Below are 25,289 nucleotides of genomic sequence, written 5' to 3' on the forward strand. Positions count from 1 at the left end.
GACGCATCATCATCATCATCATGAGGAGTCAGACTGGAGTCGGACGCACGTGGTGTCCCTGCTGCTGCCGCCCACTGTGGTCCACTGGTGGTCACCCAGGCCGCGGCGGGTGGTGCTCGCAGGCAGCGCTCTCTGCACAGCGCAGGCTAGCCAGCCCAGTCAGCCCAGTCAGCCCACCACCATTCGACAGCACAGCCTGCAGTCACGCAGCACAGCAGCAGGCCGCCCGGCGGCGCCCGCAGTTGCTGAGTCCGGACTTCGACGCCCACCCTGACCTCAGGTGAGTGAGTCAGAGGCGCAACTAGAGCCAAATTTTGGGGTGGGGGGCTGAGTCTTTAAGCAATAGACAGAGTGGAGATTGGGGCAGGGAATTCTTTCCGTCTCATCATTTTAGAAAAGTGCAGTTTCAATATTATATTCAATTAAGCCATGGTTGCTGCATTTTTATTTTATGAAACTAACAACCATTAACAAAGCAAATGGTTCTGGCTTGCTGTAGGTGTAACGTTACTTGTTGTGATATATATCGGGATGCAATGACAGAAGAGGCAAAATACCAGTCCGGCGATACACAATGCTAAGCACAGATTTTTAGCTTAGTTGTTTTAAGCAACACCATTAATTACATCAGACACGCCCCTTGGAGAGACCCCCAGTTTTTTCATCCCGCTTAAAGCCCTGGAAACACCATGTCACAATCACCTCATGGCCTGGCACTGTGCATCATGCATGACTCATGACTTCCACTTTTTCAGATTGCCTATGTGCAGGTGCATACTGAACCCTCCCCCACCCCACCCCTTGCTTTAGGAAGACAGCAAGGGCGAAATTCTTGATGGGCCTATTCTGTCTGCAACTCTGCAGACAAAGGCTCAGCTCATAATTAAGAGAAAAAGGTGGGCGAGTGAGTAACTGAAGGGATGGGATGGGTGGATGGTTGGATGGATTAGTGAAAGGGTGAATGGATGAATGGAAGGGTGAATAGATGGATAATGAGCGAAAGGATGGATGGATGAGTGAAAGGGTGGCTGATCGGTGAGTGAATGGGTGGATGGATGAGTGGATGGATGAGTGATAGGGTCAATGGATGGATTCATGAGTGGATGAGTTGAAGTATGGGTGGATCGAAGAAAGGAAGGATGGCTAAGTGAAAGGGTCAATGAAGAGAGAAAGGGAGGATGAATGGATGACTGAAAAGGGGACTGGGTGGTAGGATGAGTAACTGGGCGGATGGATGAGTAAGTGAAAGGATGGCTGGATGGGTGAGTGGATAAATGGCTGGATGGTTGAGTAGATGGTTGGGTGGGAGAGTGGATGGATGAGTGTACGGATGGATAGGGTGAAAGGGTGGATGAATGGATGAGTGAAAGTGTGGATGGAGGGATGGATGAGTGAAATGATGGATGGAAAGATACGTACGTTTTCAAATGGATGAATGTTTGGATATAGATAGAATTACTTATACACTATTACGCGACCTCCTTAGATGTGTCTGTAAAACGTACCTTTTGTCCCGAAGTTTTGTCCTGAATTTTGACCTCCCGTCCTGAATTTTTGTCCTGAATTTTGACCCTTTGTCCTGAATTTTTACACTCACCGTCCTGAATTTGCACCTATGCCAGTTGGTCACCCTATTTGTAGGAAGTGATGAATATTGATAGATGCCAGAAATTTGACGTAGGTAAAGAGAGCGTTTTAACATTCAAACCAAAACTGACCACATCGGTTGTTCGTAGGCCAGCCCAGCTTCGAAAACGGTCGTGCAGGGGCCACCCAACCTCGCACGCACCTGCTGGCAGCACCACGTGCGTCTATTTACCACTGTCCTGGCATGCATCTGACACTCCGTGCTTCACCACGTTGCTGATGCCAAGGCGCGCACTGACGCACACTGTTTGCCGCTCGAACTGGAGCTGATTTCGGGGGGGGGGGGCTGAATCTTTAAGCAATAGGCAGAGTGGAGCTGCAGGGGCTCTTAGAAGTCACAGTGAGAACTGGTCTTAAAAATTAATAGCATTAAGGCAGGTGCCCGGTTAACACCCTCCCACCATCTGTATATTGAATAGAATGTATATTTGTCGTTAAAATTGTTTCTGATGACATTTTGTGCATAATTGGAGACTTGCTAATTTGGGCTGGTTTTTGGGCTGAAACTGGTCTGATTGGGCTTATTTTGGGCTTATATTTGAGCAGCTTTGGGCTTGGGACGGGTCTAAAAATCTGGCAACACTGCAGCCTGCTGCGACCCCGTGTAGCTGTCCTAGTGAGTCCCAGGGCGCTCCTCTGTAGGCTCACTCTCTGGTTCTGCCTCACCCTTATCGCTGGCCCTCGCTCTGCTCCCGTGCCTTCCCTCACTTAGTTATCACTCTCTGCCTGCAGGCCCTCTGATTCTGCGTTCCTTCCAGCCGTTCGCGGCACTCTTCCCAGTGCTGCTTAGCCCTGCTAGATAGGCCTCGATTTGCTCAAGCCCCCACGTCACTCGGGACTCCAGCCAGGAATATGGTCCCTTCTTTGTTTCCTCCAGGGTATGGCCACTCGGCACATCTCTCGCAGCCCGCCTCCTCTGCCTTGCCGCCACTGCCTCCGCTCTCCTTTGCGGCTGCCTTAATACCATTGCAATGGTCACTCACCGCCCTCTATTGTCACAGCCACTTGCCCTCCAGCTCAGCGATTGCTAGTTTTGGGCTGCCCCACGTCTCCGTTGTTCCTAGATGCCGGGCTCACCACGTTTGCCGTCCCCGGGTTCCTGGCTTCAGCGCCCAATTCACGCTGCGGCCGCCATCTTGTTTGCTGCTTCTCGGAGTCCTCCTGCAGCCGACCTCACTCCTCGCTTTTTGCCACTTAATGCCTTTCAAATCTGCATTTGTTTGCTCCGGGACACTTCAGCTATCAATCCCTTTACCTTATAAGGGGTTTGTGGTTCAGGATATTGTCGGATGGGGGATTCCTAGGCCGGAGCTCCGAGGTCTGCTCCCGTGTACATCGGCATCAAGCCAAGCCCTCTGGGACTATATTGTGATTATGGGGTTTAGGGGCCACTAGGGGTAAAAAGTAATACGAGGGTGTCACCAAAGGTATTTCAGTCTAACTGATGTATACATTTGTAATCTAGTGCTTAGTATGTAGCACTGTGTGTGTACTAAAAGTACTTTTCCTTTGTAAAAGAAAAAGCATCATCTGAACAATCTCCTGAGTAGGCCTTGGACTGCTCCGCTTTGCTATCCTAAGAGAGTCAAGTACTACAGTGGGGTACTTGATTTCCAGTACAGAGACAATTAGGGACCTATAACTTATGAAGTACTCAAACACGTTTTCTTACAATTAGCTTTAGATCAAAGAAATGTTAACACACATACATGTACACATGCTAAACAAAATGCTCACACATAGTGTGAAAAAATACAGAAAGCCCCTGGAAATATCCAAAGGGTTTTTAGGCAACACACAGTACCTGAAAGCCAGTATCAAACCATTTTTTCCTTCAGTGGATTTTTTGTATTGCTATACCAGATTACCTATGGGCTATAAGAATAGTCCTGACTTGTCTGAATCATGGAGATCTTACAGGAAGATGCCAAGGCACTATCACACAAAAATGATATTTATATACATCAAGGATAATGCCTTGATTGAACACCTGTCTAGGACAACAGAGCAGGGACACTGTTAGCCAGGTATGGGTATAACATTAATTTGAAGAAATCCAAAATGTAAAATGTAAATGTGATTTTTCTTGGATAGCAGTTATCCAGTGGAATAATGGTTTGCCACCTGACTTCCTGTATTACTTTACTATCTATGAACACATTAAGAAAATTACAAGGCCTGATGGGATTTCTTAATTTTGGGAGAGCTTATTTGTCACATTATGCCGAGCGAGTGCAACCCTTCTATAACAATTATTCTATTCTCTAAAAAACATTGTTCAAAAGAGCACATAGGTGTCTTACACTAACTGCAAACAGACAAGTTAGAGTCTAAATATTTGCAGACTAGAGATAACAAAACAGAATAGACATGACAAAACAAATCTAGTAATTAAGAGTGGTCCCAGTACCTCAGGCTATGCTTACTTTACAATGACGGTCAGATAACCTCTATAGCATACAGATCACATCTGTACTGATCTGCTGAGGGAGGTTTACACAAACTGAAAAAAATATTTCTGTGGTGCAGCTGGCCATATTGAAAGAGAGCCCTTTGGGGCAGTGGAAACAAATCAATATAATTTCTCCTATACCTACTTTAGAGGTAGGGACAGACTCAACTATTTCAAATGCTTGAGCTCTACACATGTGCTGAGTGAATAGATTTAGATTTAGTTTATTGCACAGTTAATAAAAACTCACAACATTTAATAACATGGTTTCATTGCTAAAAATTTAGATTTAAAACACCCAATTAAAAGGAAAATATCAGCTTATTTGAGGTCCTTAAAAGATTTTTAAAAGTCTTAGTTGGAATCTATTAGTGTCCCGTTTTTTCTTTGAGTCTGGCCGCAACTATTTCAAAAATTTGTGTTGTTCTGCAATTTAATTGGGTTTCCGTGGGGTTAAAACAGAGCAACACGGCCTGTCTGCAGCTGGTTATCCTCCTCTGATTCCAAAGGGTCCGGAGCAGGGAAAGCCTTATATCCAAAAGGTTTTTACAAATACAGATAATGTGTATTAGATCCTCCTTGCCGGAGAGGCATAGTCTGCAAAGATTTTTTGTTTTATCCCTCATCCAGGGTGCTAAATGTGGCATTACGGGTATGTTTCCTAGGCGGAGGTTAAGGAACTTGTTTTTTGTTTTATGTGTGAGACCCGTTGTTAGGTACTGTTGTGGTTTGAGAGTTGTGTAATCTTTCAAAACTCCCCATCCATGCTCTCTCTTGGCTAAAGTTGCCTTGTCCTCTTTCAATGAGATCGCCTTGGTAACTTTTGTTACCACTCTTTTGAAGGTACCGGCATCAGTTGGAGATTCCCACAGTTCTGTTAGACCCAAGATGACCAGTGATTCCATTAAATAGGTCCTTGCTGGGGATTTGTCTCGTTTTATCAGTTCAGTCCAGAGATGTGCATTTAGTGTTCCTTGTTCAGCTTTTCTTATTTTCCACCAGCTTTTTATGTAAGCGCCTCTTCTCTCCACTGTTTGTTTTTGTAAGCCGAACTCTAGGCGAATTTGAGCTGGTGACGAGTAAGTTGTAAGGTGGAATATTGCCCTATATGCACGACTGATGGTGTTATCCAATATTGTTGCGTCTTTGCCTTGCATAGATTCAAAGCCATAGGTAAGCATTGGTTGTAAGCGAGCTTTTATTACCTGCAAGAGAGGGCCAAGGGACCAGTCTGGAAGGGCTTTCTGGAGTGGCTTTATCGACATGGAAAAGGTTGTGCCCTTCCGACGAATGGCTTCTAATTGTTGTTTAAAGGAGCCGTTGCAGTCTAATATGATGCCTAAATATTTGTAGGATAGTACCTGCTCTAGTTTCTGACTATCCAAACGCCATAGGCATTTCCTTTTTTTATGATAATTTATTGTCATTATTTTGGTTTTGTTTAGGTTGATTGTTAATGAATTTACTTTGGAGAATTCGTTTGTTTTGTCTAAAAGATGTTGAAGGCCAATAGGGGACCGGCTGATGAGGACCAAATCATCGGCGTAAAGGAGGTTAGACAATAATGTGTCGCCCAGCCGTGGTGCATGAGATGTGATTGTTGTAAGCTCTCTTGGAAGATCTGCTAGAAAGAGGTTAAATAACATTGGGGCCAAGACGCAGCCTTGTTTCAGTCCCTTGTTGGTCTGTATTTTTCTGGAAAGAAACCTCCCAGAACCTAATTTGATCCTGACCCAAGTGTTGGTGTGGAGCACTACCAGCTGCTGTAAAAGCGGTCCTGGAATTCCCCATTTGTCCAGTTTCTGCCAAAGCTTGGGCCGGTCCACATTGTCGAAGGCGGCGGAGTAATCGATGAAGCTTAGAAACAGGGAGGTTTTGGTGGTTTTCGCCGCTTCTATCAAAAGGGTTAGCGCCATGATATTTGTTGTAGTTCCATGGCCGCTTCGGAACCCGGTTTGGGTTACTGTGATGATGAGCTATGAGGCGATAGCTTCTAGGATCATTCCTGGCCCCCTTTTTGTAGATCGGACTTATGATTGATCCTTTCCAAGATGGTGGAATTATAGTTGTTGTTCTAATTTCACAGAAGACTGGTGCTAGAATTTTGCTCCAAAATGCTGCGTCGTTTTTGTACAATATTGGCGGTATCCCGTTTGGACCGGGGGCTCCCTCTGTTTTACCTTTAGATATTTGGGATATAATTCTGTCCGCTATTTCTGGGTAATAGGTTTCCTCCTTATACTCTGTTAGATCAGATGGTGATGGTTGTTCTCTGAACTCCTTTTGTGCTTGGTGGTAAGTTGACTTATTCATGTAGGGTGAATTTTCTACTTCATTGGATGTGCTGACCTTTTCTAGGTTCAGATACGTATCATCAGACCGATCATCGCCGATGGAGGTCTCTTCTTCCAGAGCAACTGTATTGAAGTGTGCTTCTAGAAAGTTGGCCCAGTCAGATTCTGATATATTAGAGTCTATTCCTTTGTGGCCCGTTTGCTGAAGATTATGAATTATTTTCCAGAAGTTAGAGCTGTTCTTTTGTTTAGAACTGTAGGCGAATTTTACCCAGAGGTCCTCATTCAGTTGTCTTTTCCTTGCCCAAATTTTCTTTTTTAATTGAGCTTTTTGAGTGCGAAGCTCCTGTTGTAGGGTATCGGTGTTGGGGTCTTTCCGGAGCCGCTTGAGGATCTTTGTTATACCTCGTTTTATGTTTTTTATCTCTGGCGTTGTTATTTTACCGAAAGTAGACCATGAGGTGTGTCCTTTGTGGGTTTTTAGTTCAGTCCCATGTTTAGCTCCCAATGTCTGTGTGAAATTTGCCCAGATGTTGGTTAAGTTAAGAAGTGGGCTGGGTGTATGGTGTATGATGGCTTTTGCGCTGGCTGCTAACTTCTCGATATCTGACGTTTTACACCTTATTCGTCTGTAGTTTGCTGTGTAATCTATGCCAGTTTGGCTTTTTTGCACCTCTGCTTTGTTTTCGCAAGTCAAGCTCAGATTGGCTTCCAAAGGTAAGTGGTCACTTTGAGAGCCTTCCCCTATCCTAAACTTGCTTATTTTCTCGTAGAGTGGAAGAGTCACCAACATATAGTCTAGGTATGAGGTGGTTATTGAGGAGAAGAATGTTGGTGCCGGTGGAATGTCCTCTTCGTGGCGACCGTTGAGTACTCTCAAATTTAGCTGCTCTAGCTCTTTCAACAGTTGGGAAGCTGTTTTTGTAGGTTTGCTTTGGGTCGGGAAAGATTGACTTGGAATTTCCCAAACTTTATCCATTTCCTTGGTCATATCGTCTGTTGTTTTGTCGCCAAAGAGGTGGAGGTTAAAGTCGCCTGCTATAAACGTCTTTTCCATGTCCCTGTCTTCCATTAATTTTGTTAGTACTTTGACAAGTTCCGTTGAACCGGAGTGTCTGTGCTTTGGGTGTATATATAAATTGACGATGTATAGCTCTTTAATGGTTGAGTTGGATGTAAGTGTTAATGATAATACCTGTATCGCATTTGGTGGAGTTAGGTTTACTGTAAGTGTTTCTATTTCACCTATTGTTGTTATTGAAGCGAATATTGCCAATCCTCCTGCCCTGTGTCCAAATGGGGAGCTACTGATTGCCGGGTTTGATTGACTTGTATAGCCTTGTAGTGATATTTCATTTGTCTCCCATGTTTCCTGTAGGAGTATCAAGTCGAAGGTATTAAAGTAATTTATTATTTCGGGGTCCTCTAGTTTATCCATGAGACCGTTTATGTTCCAGCTACAAATTTTAAGATTAGATCTTAAGGTATCTTCTGAATTGGTAGTTGGTGCTGGTGCTGTATGTCAATTTATGGTCCGTGTTATGGTTGTTCTGCATAGAGCTAGTTGATTAGGGCTTAGTCGTTGAAGATTAGTTTGATGGTTTCTCACTCCCGGCGATCGACTGAGAGCTCCTTTTAAAATCGATTTGACATTTAGATGGCGATCCAGGTAGTTTTCTTCAAGTAGCGGAGTAGGATACGCTGGCCTTTTTACTGCTTGGAGTTTAATTCCCCAATGGGAGAATCTGCTTGTTTCCTGCATGACTTGGTTAGCAACATTGTTAGTTGTCCAGAAGGTCTTCGTTATTTCATTTCCATTGGGCGATTGGGCTGGATGGAATTTGATGGCGAGCAGGTCGAGGGTGTTTATATTTTCTAATTTGTCGATTGAATTAATTAACTTCAGTATGTTGCCCCTATTTAGGGTGTCTGCTCTTCCTCTAGATTTAAATTCGGGTATGAAAAGTATTGTATCTGATTCGGATTCGCTTGGGGGCCGCGATTCCTGGTGTGATTGTTGAATAGTTGTATTGTTCTCTTGTAAGCTCTGGGTATTGGATAATGTTGAACTATGGATTGTTCTTGCGCTATGTTTTAATTCCTTGGTTTTGCTGCTATCTTCTACTGTTGTAATGTCTACTTGCAAGTTGCCTTTCAGTTCTTTGGTTTTTGGCTGTATTGTGGGGTGTGTACTGTATGTTGAATGGGCGGTTACTGTAGTCGATGTTCTAGAGATTTCAGATTCTTCTTGGGTATATTTACCGGCTTCTGGGTCCGCTGGTGGTTCCTCTGCTTGACATATGCTGTAGCCCCTTTTGGTCTTATGGGTTGGGGATCTTAGGTGACACTGTAACTCCTGCCCTGATTGTTCCCTGGTTTCGTCGTTTGTAGTGGTCAAAGTTCCTATTCTTGTTTTGAATGGGGTCTCTTTAACTGCTTGAATGTGTTGAGGTGAAGGATTTTTGTATTCCATGGGTTGGGATGCGACTCCCGGCTGATCCTGCACCTTTGGTGGAGTTGCCGGGCCGATCTCTTGTGCGGGCGGTTTGCTAGCTGGTTTATTATGCCTGCCCTTCCTTATGTGTTTTCTTCGAGTGCGCGAGTTTGTTAGATCCTGAACTAGGTCTACTTGACCTTTTGCTGAGTTGTTCTCTGAGGTCTCTTCTGTTGTTTTTACAAGGTTTGGCTGCTGGAACCGTTGCTGTGTGGTGCCGACTAAGTCGTTTTCTTGTACAGTTAGAATTATGTCGCAAGATGGACTTTCCAACCTTGCCTTGTTTGTTAGTGGCATTGTTGTTGTTGATTTTATATCCTCCAAGAGATTTCCTAGGATCGTTGGTAATGAAGATAGTTTGTCGATTATCGGTGAGCATACGCAATTAGTTCTTTCAATTTGAGTCAGTTTTACTGACTCTTGTCCTCTTTTGATAAGGCCGTTAAGATCGGCGAGTTTTCTATCAATCCCCGTTGTAGCCTCTGCCAGCTTATGTAAAACTATCAGTTGTAAGTCTAATTTGTCTGATTGATACTGGAGGGCTGTGGATGATAGTTGAATTGTATTAAGTAAAGTTGTCCAAAAGATATCGGTGGGGTCTCTTGTCCCTTCTGGGGACTGGTGTATGCTCTCATTTCTTGGTCGGTTCGCAGGTTGTTTTGCGTTATAAGCGGCCACTAGATCGTTCCATTCTTGTGTTACCAGGAAAGTCATATCTTTTTCCGAGGAAAATGAGTCCCTTGTTACTTTGATGGGGGAGAAATTTTTTGGGCATGTTGCTTTTTCCTCTAGAACTTGTCCCTTGTTGTCAAAGGGGTAATTTAGTTCTGACTCAAAACAAACTTCGTGACCGCTGGGTGGATTGATTTCTGGCTCTTTTTTTGCATACATCTTGGCCGTTATCTCTGTAGGCGCGGAGCTGAGAGTTGGGAGTTGAGTTGGGGAGATCTCTCTATTTGGGGTGCGGTTGCCAGGAAGTCCTGGTGAGTCATCCAGCTCTGAAGCAAGTTTGCCTGGTGTGACGTCTTTTAGCATAATGCGGGATACAATTGGTTCCTGGATTTGACCTTCCGTTGGCGGGGCTGGATTAATGTCACCTAGTTTAGTTACGCCTTCGTTCGGCGTTAGGTTAATGTCGTCTAGTTCCAGTTCTTCTCTGGCCCCGGTTTTCTCTATAATTTGTTCTTTGTTTTCCCTTAGACTTGGAGGCTTATGTAGTTCGACTACAGTTTGATTATAGGCTTGGGGCAAAGGTTTGCTTGCGTCTGCGGGTTGCAATGGGGTTTGCAAACCTGTTGCAGTATAGTCTGATGAATAAATCTCATTTCCCGGGTTCTTTAAAAAGGTGAATTTGGTGTAAATTTTTGGTTGGAAATCATATTTAGTTGTTGGATGCTGACCTGCAAAGTTAATTAGATCCTGTCTCTTTCTCGTTTTTTTGGTTGGTGGTAAATCAGAAGTTAAGGTCTTGGTTTGGTCTATCTCTGTTAACTGTTTTTCGTCTATGAAGTGGTCAATTGCGGTGTTAAGACTCCCTTGTAAGTCTATGTCGTTGGAGCTATTGGATGAATGTTTGTTTTTTGTTGATGGCCCTGCGCTTGAGGTTATGGTATTCCTTTTGTTCTTCGCAGTTTGCTTTGTTGGAGGTTTTCTTTCTCTTCCTGACCTCATGTTGTCCTTGTATGTGCGTTGTCCTGTTCTGTCAGCTGATGATCTGCGCCGGTGCTTCTGTAGTCCTTTACCCTTGCTTTTATGCCTTGTTGGGCTCCTTTTCAACTCTAGGCGTTGCTTTCCTGTGGCTTGCTGTTACTATTGATTGCTACTAGTGCACTAGTGCACTGTCCGCGTTTTTACTGCCGCTTATGCTTTCCTGCGCTCTTATTACTTAGCGACTCAAAGCTTTCCGTTCCCTGTGGGGGCCTCTGTGAGCTGAATTACTCAACCTCTGCCCGGGTCCTGGGTCCTGGTCCGGGGTCTGGTCCTCTCTCCCCCGATGCCTCCCCTCACAGCTCTCGGCTCGCAGTTCGCGGCTTACCTGCTGTCCTGCTGCCCCTTTCACGGCTGTCCCGGTTGTTCCTGCTAGCTCGCTGGATCGCTGCTGGCGGCTCTCTGTGGTTCTTCCCAGTTTTCCTGGATTGCCTGCCTGCCGTGCGTCGCGTCTTCGGGGTTTCCGGCCAGCTCTGGCTCCCCGCTAGGTTTCCTGGGGAGGACTGAGGTCAAGGGAACAATAGCTGGGTCAGAACTAGTGAATTGGTAAGTGTCAGCTCCGCTCCTCTCCGCTCCTCTCCTCACCTCTTACTGCTGCTGCTGGACGGGCTGGCTGTACATACTGGAGGGCAGAGAGTGTAATCCTGATGCACGGATCGCAAGTCGCCAGGTCCTAGCTCAGAACTCGGTGAATCGGGCAAATGCCTCACGCATGGCTCTTATTTGTTAAACGATGGGCTTGTGCCCGGTCCTGGCAAACCACCGAGACTCCCTTGATGCCGTCAGGGGTCAGGGTTTAGTGCGGGTGCAGGCAGGTGCAGGCGGGCGGGCAGGTAGCCGCAGAGATTCTTCCGGTGGTGCGGCTGAACCGGGACCAGAGCTCCTGTGTACTGTCTCCACCCCTACGGCATGTAACTTCAGGTGTGAGCTCTGTGAAGATTGAGCTTGCTCACATCTAGAGCCACTCACGTTCAGATGCTGCGCCGCCTCGGTGGTTGGTGGTCTCCGACGGGGTCCGGGGGGGTCAGGCACCTGGTCGGGGGTAGGTCTGCGACTCGACCGGGCTCAGCGATACTGCTATTGCTCTCTCGCCACTTCCGCGACTCTCTGGTGCTCGCTGCTCGCTCGCTCGCCGCTTCTGCGGTACTCTGCTGCTCTCTGCTGAGTGAATAGGGCCTCTTCTTTAAATGTTGATGTAAATTTTAAATATGATCCTACACTCAACATGCAAGAATGTTTGCAATATACCGCAAATGTGCCACAAACTCTTAATGTCGTACCCATACACAAGTCCAAGAAGGTGCTCCACACACACGATTCTACACAGCTCGGCTCACGGTTAGCAGCAAACAAAAATATTCTGCGGTTTGTGCTGAAGTGCAAGGAAATTTTGAAGATGGCAACTTGAAGTCGCTATGCATGCACACTAAAGTTTTAGGTGGTTGTACTGCACAGTCAGCAGTAATGCATGCCCATTTAAATGCCCTAAAAAAGGCTGATCCATCAGTTCCCACACCAACAGTGCCAGATTTTGCATTGTGTGGGCAAGGATACAATATAGATTTGCCACATTGGTGCCTGAATGGATTCAGAGATTCAAAAGTAATCAGGATTTGTAAAAGACGGCTGCTTCACCCATATGGGTCTCGAGGTGCTGTGGGGTTCATGCTGCGGGATCATGCTGCTGTTTGTACCTATTGGTCGAACATCCAGGTCTTGAGGTTATTCCTGAACTGCTGGAGCGATGGTGAGCCTCTGAGTTGCACGGAGAGGGTGTTCAAGTTCTTCGCTACCAGGTGGGAGAAAGAGCGGCCTCCGCTGTTTGTTCAGTGGATGCCTTAATTGGCTGCTAGGGAGAGGGATACGGAATGGAGTTTCTTGGTAGGTTTGGAAATTCACTTGCTTGTTGAGGTACGCCGGTCCTTCCTTGTGCAGTGGCTTTTAGGCATGGGTGAGCAGCTTGAACTGGTATCTCTTTGCGGCTGGTAGCCAATGGAGTTTCCTGAGGTAAGGGGTGATGTGTGTGTCTGGAGAGGTACAGGATAAGTCTGGCTGCTGTGTTCTGGATGGTCTGGAGTTTACTCATGAGTTGGGCAAATGGTGATTTCAGCCCCACAAACCCTTTTTTGATACCATTTGCAGAGAAAAACCCAGACGCTTTCATTTGCAGCCCGTTTTTCCCATTCCCCCCCCAATAAAAAAATGTTGCTGTATTTTGGCTAATTTCTGTGACCCCTCCAGGGAAATCTACAAACCCTGGGTACCTTTACAATCCCCATGATGTTGGAAGAAAAGGAAGCAAATTTGGCGTGGATACCTTATGTGGTCAAGAAGTTACAGGGGCCTAAGCGCGCACTACCCCAAATAGCCCAAAAAAGACTTAGCACGGGGGGGGGGGGAAAGGCCTAGCAGCGAAGGGGTTAATTGGATTTTTAGTGACTATTAAAAATAGTTGTTTAATTATTTTTCCAGATGGTCCTATTCTTGAGATACAGTAATATTATTTTAATCTGTAGTCTGGTTTTCAACATAGGGCAGTTAAGCCTGTCACAGTGAAAGTAGCTCTTGGGAGCTAGTCACTGTAATGCCATGTTACCATTAGTTAGTTGAAATTAGTTTATTAATTAATAAAAATCATAAACATTAAACATACTATCGACCAAATGATCATAAAATGTATAAGAGCATAATACAACTACAGACTTAAAACAAATATAAAGGCAGACTGACCCATAGCAAAAAATGGTAAACACCGCGCTTAGACCTCACCAAAATCAAGGCATAGTATGATGACAAACACGGCACTTATGTTTTAACAGGTCTTATATAGATACCTGCCACCCAGAATAGAAGCAGATGTAGAAACCTGAAACATAGCCATATGGATATCATACTATAAAGTACATAGTGCTAAAAGTACAAAAAACTGATACAGGTGCAGAATTAGAACAGATATAGAATCAGATTGGCAGCACATGAGAAACATCATTTTAGCCTCGCCAATCCTAGTGCATCATATGGTGACATAAACACAACTTCTTAGCCTTTAATTTATCTCATATAGATACCTCTCCGCCCAGAATTGTAGCGGATTTAGAAACCTGGAACATAGCCACATAGATATCATACTATAAGGTGTATAGCACATGGCAAAGTGCTAAGTGGAACCAATTCACCACCAGGCCCTGATCATCTTATTTCTGTCCGGGGGACCATAAAAGTATTCGACCAAGATGCTTACTGATTTACCAAGGCATACATATGATAAAAAGACACAGGCTAGGGCACGTCTGACCAATCAAGGCTTCAGTTAATGGACAAAGCCATGTCATGTTAAAACATCAGAAGGATCCCTCTTCCCCGTCACAACATGGCAGCACGATGATTGAGCTATAAAGTGACAATATAAAATACACGACCATCTTGGTGGGTATTAGGGCACCTCCGTGGATCTTAGGGCCCTCGCAGACAGGATAGAGGGCAGTGTTCCTCTCGCTTACCAGCCTCCCATCATTTGAGGGCCCGTTGGGTCTAGCTGTGCTAGACTATTAGCACACTTCCTGGATTAAAGCATTGTGGGGTCCTGTTTGGAAAAGCCCTTTATATTGGTCAGATCTTAAACTACACCAGCCAAATGTTTAACTTTATGTTTCTGGGATTTACGGACTCCAGGGCCCCTGGCCTGCAGGTTCTCATTCCTAGTGCTGAAAACTGTTTACTTAGCAGGGCGCTCCGATGCCACAATTCGTTTGGGGTTAGGCAAAGGATATGCAGGAAAGTCTCCTTTGTCAGGTGACATAAACGACACCGCTTATCCTCCAAACGACCCTTCTCCTGCCACTTAGGAATAACGTTCAGGGAAGGGAGAAGACCAAATCTCTTTACCATACCATGAACTTCCTCTTAATGCTCACAATAATCTCTAGTGGTAATGTGAAAGAGCCAATTTCCTGAGGACCAAAAACCTTAACACTCAAACCACCGATAATCGAACATGCATATCTTTCCATACTGCCCGCTATGCAATCAATCCCCAATGTTTGGGCATACAGGAGGAGGAGGTTAAAAAGTCTACATGGTTTCCTGATACTGAACATGATTGTTACTACCCACAGCACTTTCTTTTCTTCAGTGCAATTAGGCAGACAAGTAAGCAATATATACCAATACCTTCATCTTCTGTGCAGGACTGCAGGCACTTGACACATCATAGTAATCTTCTTTTCTCTTTTTATTTTCCAATATGCACTGTTTTCTTTATTCCCTTTAATTCCCTGCACCCTCTATCTTAATCAAACAGCTTACTCCTAACCACTGCCAGTACAAGTATGTTGCTAGGGAAACTACAAAGCACTTTTTTCGAAGTGTCACAATAATGCTAATGTGTACAGTTCTCTGATTGGCTATTTGAGTTCCTTTTATATTATGGGTTTGGGTGCACTCATCACAAACACACACACTTGTGTGCACGTTTTATCTATTTTCAAGGTCTTGGCACTGGGTCTTCTTCAAACTATGCTGCCCCCAGCATGGGCACCCAATTTCACATCAACTCAAAGTTAAGAAACACCAGAAAAATATGGAAGCCATTGGCTTATGAAATCTTTATCCCTATAGGTCAAACTGCTGCCACCTAAAGGGCATTATGGCTCTGGGTAAGTAGGTATTCAGGCAGCCTTGGATGGTGCACGTTCTGACATTTAACAGTGTACATGACTCAGCTCAGAAGAAATTCTCAAATTGGCCTCACTCACCACGAATTCTCTGCACTTGCCAACAACAAATGTACAACAGCCAAACCACATATAGGAACATCTGGGATAGCAATACTGAATTGTATGACAAATAATTGAGGACCCAACAATACTGCTTCCTTTAATGCGCTGGAACAGTTTCAGAAGTGCTTAAGAAACATAGGACTTTCCAAAGGTACGGTTGTGTATAAGGTTTCTTACCCGACATGTAATGGCATACACAATGGGCAACATGAATAGTTAAATTAAATATGATACAGAGTTGATAAAACATGATATACTGCCAAAGCTCAGTCACAAGCCTTGTAAACTTACTAAATCCCCAGAGAAAAAAGGATACGTTGGCTTTCTCTCTAACGCACTCCAGTATTTCTTCCTAAGTCTTTATCAATGGTAGGTCTTTTCTCTCCTCCTCCCACATTACCTTTTTTCCCACCCTATTTTCTCTATTTCCTCGTATAGCTCTTCATACTCTCCCAACCAACCCTCAAAACTTTCTTCACATTCATTAGTCTGTGGATCTGTCTACGACAAGTCTTCGGGCTCTCTATTGCTTTTGGTGTCCCACCCACTTTCAAGGATGCATCCTAAACCGGTCTACGTTTACCCTTCCTGTCTACATTTACCCTAACTCACTACAATAGGCAGCACTCTACTCATCCTCCTACCTGCATTGCAGTTTTCTTCTCCACACTCAGTACATTATCTGCAACCTTGTTCCACCATTTGGCTTTCTCCATATCTCTTTTTCTCAAGCTAAACAGAAGAGTTACAGTCAGACTAGCCACAGGGAAAATAATAAAAATTTGTGATAATACATATCATATGCTTTAACAAGCCTTTCAAAAGTTTCTAATTGTTTACAACAGGCACGCCCTGACAGAGTCACTGAAATCTGTTATATTCCCCGAAAATTTGGGGAACGCGGGATGGGTGGAAAATTGTGGATCCACGCAGATTCCAGAACTTTCCACCACAGAAATGTGGGGAAAATGTGTTTTTTTGGACAATTGTTTAGGTTTGCAAGGGATTCTGGGTAACAGACCCTGGTGGGAGGCAGTCAAGTCACCCTATCCTGGATTCCCCTGGGTGTCTAGTTTTCAAAAATGTATAAGCTTGCTAGGTTTCCATAGGTGCCGGCAGAGCTAAGGTTAAAAAACTACAGCTAGGCACTTTGCCAAAAAAAGGGTCATTTTTCACTGCGAAATTGAGGTGTGACCACGTTGCGTTTTGCGCAGTTTCCTGTCGCGGGCACTAGGCCAACCCACACAAGTGAGGTACCATTTTTCTCGTAAGACTTTGGGGAACGTGGGGTGGGTGGAAATTTGTGGATGCGCACAGATTCCAGAACTTTCCACCACAGAAATGTGGGGAAAATGTGTTTTTTTGTCAATTTTTTAGGTTTCCAAGGGATTCTGGGTAACAGAACCTGGTGGGAGGAAGTCACCCCATCCTGGATTCCTCTGGGTGTCTAGTTTTCAAAAATGTATAGGTTTGCTAGGTTTCCCTAGGTCCCGGCAGACCTATAGTTCAAAAACAACAGCTAGGCACTTTGCCAAAAAAGGGTCATTTTTCACTGCGAAATTGAGGTGTGACCACAATGCATTTTGCGCCGTTTCCTGTCGCGGACACTAGGCCGACCCTCACAAGTGAGGTACCATTTTTCTCATAAAACTTTGGGAAACGCGGGGTGGGTGGAAATTTGTGGATCCACACAGATTCCAGAACGTTCCACCACAGAAATGTGGGGAAAATGTGTTTATTTTGTCAATTTTTAGGGGTGCAAGGGATTCTGGGTAACAGAACCTGGTGGGAGGCAGTCAAGTCATCCCATCCTGGATTCCCCTGGGTGTCTAGTTTTCAAAAATGTATAGGTTTGCTAGGTTTCCCTAGGTGCCGGCAGAGCTAGTGTTAAAAAACTACAGCTAGACACTTCGCAAAAAAAAGGGTACATTTTCAATGTGAAAATGTGGTGTGTTCATGTTGGATTTTGAGCCATTTCCTGTCGTGGGCACTATGCCTACCCACACTACTGAGGTAGCATTTTTATCGGGAGACTTAGGGTAATTCAGATTTGTAAAGCAACTGTTATTACCTATTGATTTTTGATGCATTTCTGCCTTCCAAATGAAAGACATTGTGTAAGAAAGAAGTCATTTTGATAAATGACCGATAATTCTCATGCTAGTATGAGTATTCCCAATTTCAAAAATGTAAAAATATGTACTGTTTCTAAACTCTATAATTTGTTCTCATTTCAGAAATACCGATTTTTCCATGTATACATTTTCTCACAATAATTGCTATATACCCAGAACATAATAAAAAACACATTCCAAATTGCTGCTCAGTTTTTGACTCTGGGTTCGTCGGGTTCTTGGTGAACCTACAAGTCCTATATATCCCCACAACCAGGAAGGGCCAGCGGATGTAATGGTATATTGCTTTCAAAGAGCTGTCATAATTAGAAGAAGTTACAGGTGAAAACGTTAACACAAAAGGCTGTTTTTTTCAACTAATTTTCAATTTTTCCTATATTTAACGGTTAGTTTCTATAAAGAAACCTTGATAGATCTACACAAATGACCCCTTGCTGAATTCATAATCTTGTCTACTTTTCTAAAATGCATAGCTTTCCAGTATCCATTATTGCTTTCACACCCATTTCTACCATTAACTGGAAGGAGGTTGAAAGCACAAAAAATAGCAAAAATAGACTATGTCCCAGAAAAATGCCAAACTGTGTAAAAAATTTAGGTTTTCTGACAAAAGTCTGTCATTCCCTAAAAGCTGGGGAAATGGTGATTTCAGCCCCACAAACCCTTTTTTGATACCATTTGCAGAGAAAAACCCAGACGCTTTCATTTGCAGCCCGTTTTTCACCAAATTCAAGGCATAGTATGATGACATAAACACGGCACTTATGTTTTAGCAGGTCTTATATAGATACCTCCCACCCAGAATAGAAGCAGATTTAGAAACCTGAAACATAGCCATATGTATATCATACTATAAAGTACATAGTGCTAAAAGTACAAAAAACTGATACAGGTGCAGAATTAGAACAGATATAGAATCAGATTGGCAGCACATGAGAAACATCATTTTAGCCTCGCCAATCCTAGTGCATCATATGGTGACATAAACACAACTTCTTAGCCTTTAATTTATCTCATATAGATACCTCTCCGCCCAGAATTGTAGCGGATTTAGAAACCTGGAACATAGCCACGTAGATATCATACTATAAGGTGTATAGCACATGGCAAAGTGCTAAGTGGAACCAATTCACCTCCAGGCCCTGATCATCTTATTTCTGTCAGGGGGACCATAAAAGTATTCGACCAAGATGCTTACTGATTTACCAAGGTATAAATATGATAAAAAGACACAGGCTAGGGCACGTCTGACCAATCAAGGCATCAGTTAATGGACAAAGCCATGTCATGTTAAAACATCAGAAGGATCCCTCTTCCCCGTCACAACATGGCAGCACGATGATTGGGCTATAAAGTGACAATATAAAATACACGACCATCTTGGTGGGTATTAGGGCACCTCCGTGGATCTTAGGGCCCTCGCAGACAGGATAGAGGGCAGTGTTCCTGTCGCTTACCAGCCTCCCATCATTTGAGGGCCCGTTGGGTCTATCTGTGCTAGACTATTAGCACACTTCCTGGATTAAAGCATTGTGGGGTCCTGTTTGGAAAAGCCCTTTATATTGGTCAGATCTTAAACTACACCAGCCAAATGTTTAACTTTATGTTTCTGGGATTTACGGACTCCAGGGCCCCTGGCCTGCAGGTTCTCATTCCTAGTGCTGAAAACTGTTTACTTAGCAGGGCGCTCCGATGCCACAATACGTTTGGGGTTAGGCAAAGGATATGCAGGAAAGTCTCCTTTGTCAGGTGACATAAACGACACCGCTTATCCTCCAAACGACCCTTCTCCTGCCACTTAGGAATAACGTTCAGGGAAGGGAGAAGACCAAATCTCTTTACCATACCATGAACTTCCTCTTAATGCTCACAATAATCTCTATCGGTAATGTGAAAGAGCCAATTTCCTGAGGACCAAAAACCTTAACACTCAAACCACCGATAATCGAACATGCATATCTTTCCATACTGCCCGCTATGCAATCAATCCCCAATGTTTGGGCATACATGAAGAGGAGGTTAAAAAGTCTACATGGTTTCCTGATACTGAACATGATTGTTACTACCCACAGCACTTTCTTTTCTTCAGTGCAATTAGGCAGACAAGTAAGCAATATATACCAATACCTTCATCTTCTGTGCAGGACTGCAGGCACTTGACACATCATAGTAATCTTCTTTTCTCTTTTTATTTTCCAATATGCACTGTTTTCTTTATTCCCTTTAATTCCCTGCACCCTCTCTCTTAATCAAACAGCTTACTCCTAACCACTGCCAGTACAAGTATGTTGCTAGGGAAACTACAAAGCACTTTCGAAGTGTCACAATAATGCTAATGTGTACAGTTCTCTGATTGGCTATTTGAGTTCCTTTTATATTATGGGTTTGGGTGCACTCATCACAAACACACACACTTGTGTGCACGTTTTATCTATTTTCAAGGTCTTGGCACTGGGTCTTCTTCAAACTATGCTGCCCACAGCATGGGCACCCAATTTCACATCAACTCAAAGTTAAGAAACACCAGAAAAATATGGAAGCCATTGGCTTATGAAATCTTTATCCCTATAGGTCAAACTGCTGCCACCTAAAGGGCATTATGGCTCTGGGTAAGTAGGTATTCAGGCAGCCTTGGATGGTGCACGTTCTGACATTTAACAGTGTACATGACTCAGCTCAGAAGAAATTCTCAAATTGGCCTCACTCACCACGAATTCTCTGCACTTGCCAACAACAAATGTACAACAGCCAAACCACATATAGGAACATCTGGGATAGCAATACTGAATTGTATGACAAATAATTGAGGACCCAACAATACTGCTTCCTTTAATGCGCTGGAACAGTTTCAGAAGTGCTTAAGAAACATAGGACTTTCCAAAGGTACGGTTGTGTATAAGGTTTCTTACCCGACATGTAATAGCATACACAATGGGCAACATGAATAGTTAAATTAAATATGATACAGAGTTGATAAAACATGATATACTGCCAAAGCTCAGTCACAAGCCTTGTAAACTTACTAAATCCCCAGAGAAAAAAGGATACGTTGGCTTTCTCTCTAACGCACTCCAGTATTTCTTCCTAAGTCTTTATCAATGGTAGGTCTTTTCTCTCCTCCTCCCACATTACCTTTTTTCCCACCCTATTTTCTCTATTTCCTCGTATAGCTCTTCATACTCTCCCAACCAACCCTCAAAACTTTCTTCACATTCATTAGTCTGTGGATCTGTCAACGACAAGTCTTCGGGCTCTCTACTGCTTTTGTTGTCCCACCCACTTTCAAGGATGCATCCTAAACCGGTCTACGTTTACCCTTCCTGTCTACATTTACCCTAACTCACTACAATAGGCAGCACTCTACTCATCCTCCTACCTGCATTGCAGTTTTCTTCTCCACACTCAGTACATTATCTGCAACCTTGTTCCACCATTTGGCCTTCTCCATATCTCTTTTTCTCAAGCTAAACAGAAGAGTTACAGTCAGACTAGCCACAGGGAAATAATAAAAATTTGTGATAATACATATCATATGCTTTAACGAGCCTTTCAAAAGTTTCTAATTGTTTACAACAGGCACGCCCTGACAGAGTCACTGAAATCTGTTATATTCCCCGAAAATTAAGCACTATGTGCAGTTCAGAACCCCAATGACGCCTTTGGAAGTGAAAAAATAAGTTTCTCCTGAGATGGAAAGTCCTGTATCTCTCTGAAGTGAAGTAATGGCCTCCTGCTAATAATAGACAATGAATTGGGTGATTTAACCACTTCAGAAATGGGTCCCTCTACTCATGATCTTCTTTTTTGGGGCTCATCAAAGACATGAAAAAAGGTTACAGAACTTATACCAATTGATAAGACGCTCAATCTTTGCTAAGACTTAAATGAGAAATACTGTATTTCATATGTTAATACATTTTTAAAAAATGAGTTTTTTCCACATACTGTCATCAAAATAAAATATACTGCGAAGTAAATATAATTCCTCAATTGTTCCTTTACTTTCCTTTTAAATTGCTCACATCAATTACTGCTTGCATGCTTCTATAAACAAAAATTACACCTACATACCCGCTCCGGTAAGGCCATGGGTCCCAACGGAATCCCGATAGAATTCATGAAAAATATGGCTCTGAAATTGGCACCCCACCTGCTAAACTTGTACAAGGAGTGCTATGAGACCGGCACCCTTCTGGCCGAAATCCGCACTGCCACAATAGTGGTCATCCGCAAACCCGGCAAACCAGCGGATGAATGTGCATCGTACAGGCCCATCTCCCTGATCGCAGTGGAGGCCAAAATCCTGGCTAAGCTGCTGGCCAACCGACTGCTCCCATATCTCGCGGCACTGATCCACCCGGACCAGTCGGGCTTCATGCCGGGCCGTAATACCGCACGTAATCTGCGTCGAGTCCATGGGGCCCTGGGTCGGGCGGCGACACTCCAAGAGGAAGCTCCCTTTTTAGGTCTCGCCTGAGCCAGCGCTTATAGCGCTGCTCTGGCGAGAGTTTTAGTAAGCGGGTTTTGGAAGTGCTAACCTAGTGGCTTTTTTCAGGCCTCCAGCTTGCGTTCGCGATGTCGTGAACAGCTGCTATCCTGGTTTCTAGCATTCCTTTCCTCGCATGGCCGGCTTCAATCCCCCTCTCTCACCCGCTCCTCCCCCTCCCTTACTAGAGTTTCGTGAGACAACAGGCGCCACTGGGCTCAAAGCCAGACAGAGCCATCCGGCTTGATTAATGACGGCATTTGCAAGTGTTACAAGACTGCAGTCTCACACCTCTGTTGTCCTTACCACATTAGTGTGGCTCTACGGCCAGAGCTTCCGACATTGTAACTAGTGAACAACGTTCGAGTCCCGGCATGGTTCAGTATTCTGTGATTCTGGGCAAATCACTTAATATCTCCGTGCCTCAAAAAACATGAATGCGAGCTTGTGTGATGTAACTGATGCTCATATAAAGCGCTCCAATATATTTGGATCAATACTGCCCAAAAAAAGTCCGAAACCTCGACACTCCGTGTTGGATCTGGCTTCCTCACTCTCTTCTTATGCAGGCTTTAAAGCAATAACACAGGGTCTCAAAACTTTCACATTTGAGTGTATCTGTAGCTGACATGCGACTGACTCTGACCAGCCCCTACGGCCATTGAGCAATACAGCGGTCCAAGTAAAACGCAAGTATTATAAAAATGCAATTACAACACAATATATAAACAAACATACTACGTCCCCTCTTTCCCTGCCCGTCCTACCAAAGTACACCGCCCTGATGCGGCCTGCGGCACCACAATCTGCTTCAGATGCCTGCTTTGTTTGCCTTCGAAGTCAGGGGACATTTACATCTTTTCAAGAAAGCAAAAAATCTTTTTTTTTTCATCTGAAGGAGGCAGCGGGGCGGAACGACGCCTTGGAGGAGCCAGTTAGACTGCGCGAGAGCATCTATTCTTACCGCCACGAGCCCCCAGGGGCACAGCCAGGTGTGAGCGGGAGAGGAGGAGGGGCCGCCCTGAGATGTCTTCTTCAGCTCCAGGGCTGCATTCCTGCCAAGCCGCACCGCACGGGGGCCTAGAGAATCCGGCCCGCCTCCGCGGCCTGCGCTGAGCACCAAGCTCCTGGGTTTCACAGCACCAACTTTCTCACATATACCTAGCGATTCGAACAGAGTAATAGGCACAGCAGCCTATCTTTGACATTTTCTTTTTCCCATGCGGACTTAGGGGCTTATTTACAAGGCCCTTGCGCCACTTTTGCGTCATTTTAAACATGGGAAAAGTGACGCAAAAGTGGTGCAAGGGGCTTGTAAATCTGGCCCTTAATTTGTAAAAAAACAACAAAATGAAATACGTGCAGGGGGTCAAAGTTTTTTTCTTGGAAGCTTGCGCCGCTGAATATCAAAGAATGCTTGGCCATGACCCCATCTGATGCCTCTTTACCTGAACACCTTAACCTTCCTGTTCGTCCAAATTACGAAGGGTCCTTTTCATTTCTTCTCGCTCCCTTTCCCACTGTTTGTAATCTTTTCCTTCTCTTTTCCTTGTCCCTTTTCTGCCCTTTTGCGTCTCTGTCATTTTTGATGATAACAAGCATTGGCATAGCCAATAGGTCTCACCTTTGGGACCTTATAAGTGTTTAGCCATGCAACAGTTGATGTTGTTGTACCAATGATATTGTGTTGCATAACTAAATATTTATAAGGTCCCAAAGGCGAGACCTATTGGCTATGCCAATGCTTGTTTCCCCCCCCCCTCCCCCCTGTTTATTACTTCTATGTAGTAATGGTGGCACCCATGCTTTAGCTTAAACATCCTAGGCTAAAGTCGGGTGCTGAGATTGCTTCAAAAGTAAAGAAATAGACAATTCTTTACTTTTGAAACAATATCGGCACCCGACTTTAGCTTAAGATGTTTAAGCTAAAGCACGGGTGCCGCCATTACTACAGAGCAGTAATAAACAGAAACAAGCATTGGCATAGCCAATAGGTCTCGCTTTTGGGACCTTATAAGTATTTAATTATGCAACTGTTGCATGGCTAAACACTTGGCTATGGCAATGCTTGTCTGCTTTGAGCATGGGTTTAACTAATATGCTACAAGTAGCATTTGTTTCTCCTTTGTATTAGAACAGTCCCTCATCTTTCATTCGATTAAATACTCGCTACATTAAGCATAAGTTTTAACCGTGTTTTTCAGGCCCTATTTAAGCCTGGATAAAGACCGAAGGTGTGTTTTAGGGTCTTCATAACATAACTACACAACCTCAAGTTCGATTATTCTTTTTATATTTCAGCGAAGTACAAATAAACATCAAAACTTCTCTTTTGGCCATTAAAATGTTAAAATGTTATATTATGGCTGTATTCTAAGCCTGGATGCATAGAAAGTGAAAGGCTACAACACAATTTTCACAGTACGAAACGAAATGGCTTAAAATGATCTGGGTGAAAATTAAAGAATTATATCTAGCAATAACCTAACTCCTGTTAATTGTTACAGAAAAAGTTTGGACTAAACAACAGCATTAAGAAGTAAGGCGGTAACAATCATTGGAATTGAATTTGTGGTGACCATTCCGTTCATTTCCCCATAGACACCAAAGCAGAGTATTACGATAGGCCAATTAAGTGGTCACCTGAATCAAATACATACTTTCTACCCTCAATGTCTAAGATCATTTCAATATCAAATAGGTAAAGCTCAAAGGAAAACCTTTCATTTCATCTCTTAAGTGTTCCTATTGCATCGTGTTCTAAAGCTGAAAGATGACTAGCGATATTTCCAAGAAAATTGCCATACCGGTTGGCATTTCTCTGGCTTCTCCGATGTTTCCCTGGCTTCACAACAGAACTCTATGCTACTCCTGAATATACAAGTTGTGTGGGTTTCATTGTTTAAATACATGTGATCACAGAACATGTAATCTCAGAACTTTCTCGCCTCATCAAGTTTTAATATATCCTAAGCCCCACAACTCTCATTCATAACCCAATTCTGTCAGATGGATCATGTGAATTATGAAGTCAAAAACATGGACACAAATCTATTCAAGGCTTACTCAACTCGAGGTTCCTCAAGTCTAGGACTCCTTGTATATGGTCTAGACAGAAAATGCTTCCAAAGCCATCTTGAATTGTTAAGCTCAGTACAAAAATATAGAAATGCCAACCATCCTAGATAGCCACACATGGGGCGGCGATGGGCCCCTTGATTCCATCTTAGACCGCCCCTTGGTCTCTGTCCGTTTCGGAAAGACGCTGCAATACTGCTACGAAGAGCCTCTCTGCA

At 43.9% G+C, this 25,289-nt stretch overlaps 1 protein-coding gene across 4 annotated transcripts in view; it reads right to left on the bottom strand.

Annotated features, from left to right (window-relative positions):
- INPP5K (inositol polyphosphate-5-phosphatase K) overlaps positions 1-25,289 on the bottom strand; it is a 501,130-nt gene that overhangs the window by 379,876 nt on the left and 95,965 nt on the right. The window contains exon 2 of one of the 4 annotated variants that reach the window (XM_085649053.1): positions 20,884-20,971. The exons of the other annotated variants lie outside the window; for them this stretch is intronic. The gene's annotated coding sequence lies outside the window, so the exon portion shown is untranslated. The remainder of the gene's footprint in view (positions 1-20,883; positions 20,972-25,289) is intronic. 4 annotated transcript variants of the gene reach the window in all.

This window comes from Triturus cristatus, chromosome 3_2, assembly GCF_964204655.1.
Source record: "Triturus cristatus chromosome 3_2, aTriCri1.1, whole genome shotgun sequence".
Taxonomy (NCBI): domain Eukaryota; kingdom Metazoa; phylum Chordata; class Amphibia; order Caudata; family Salamandridae; genus Triturus; species Triturus cristatus.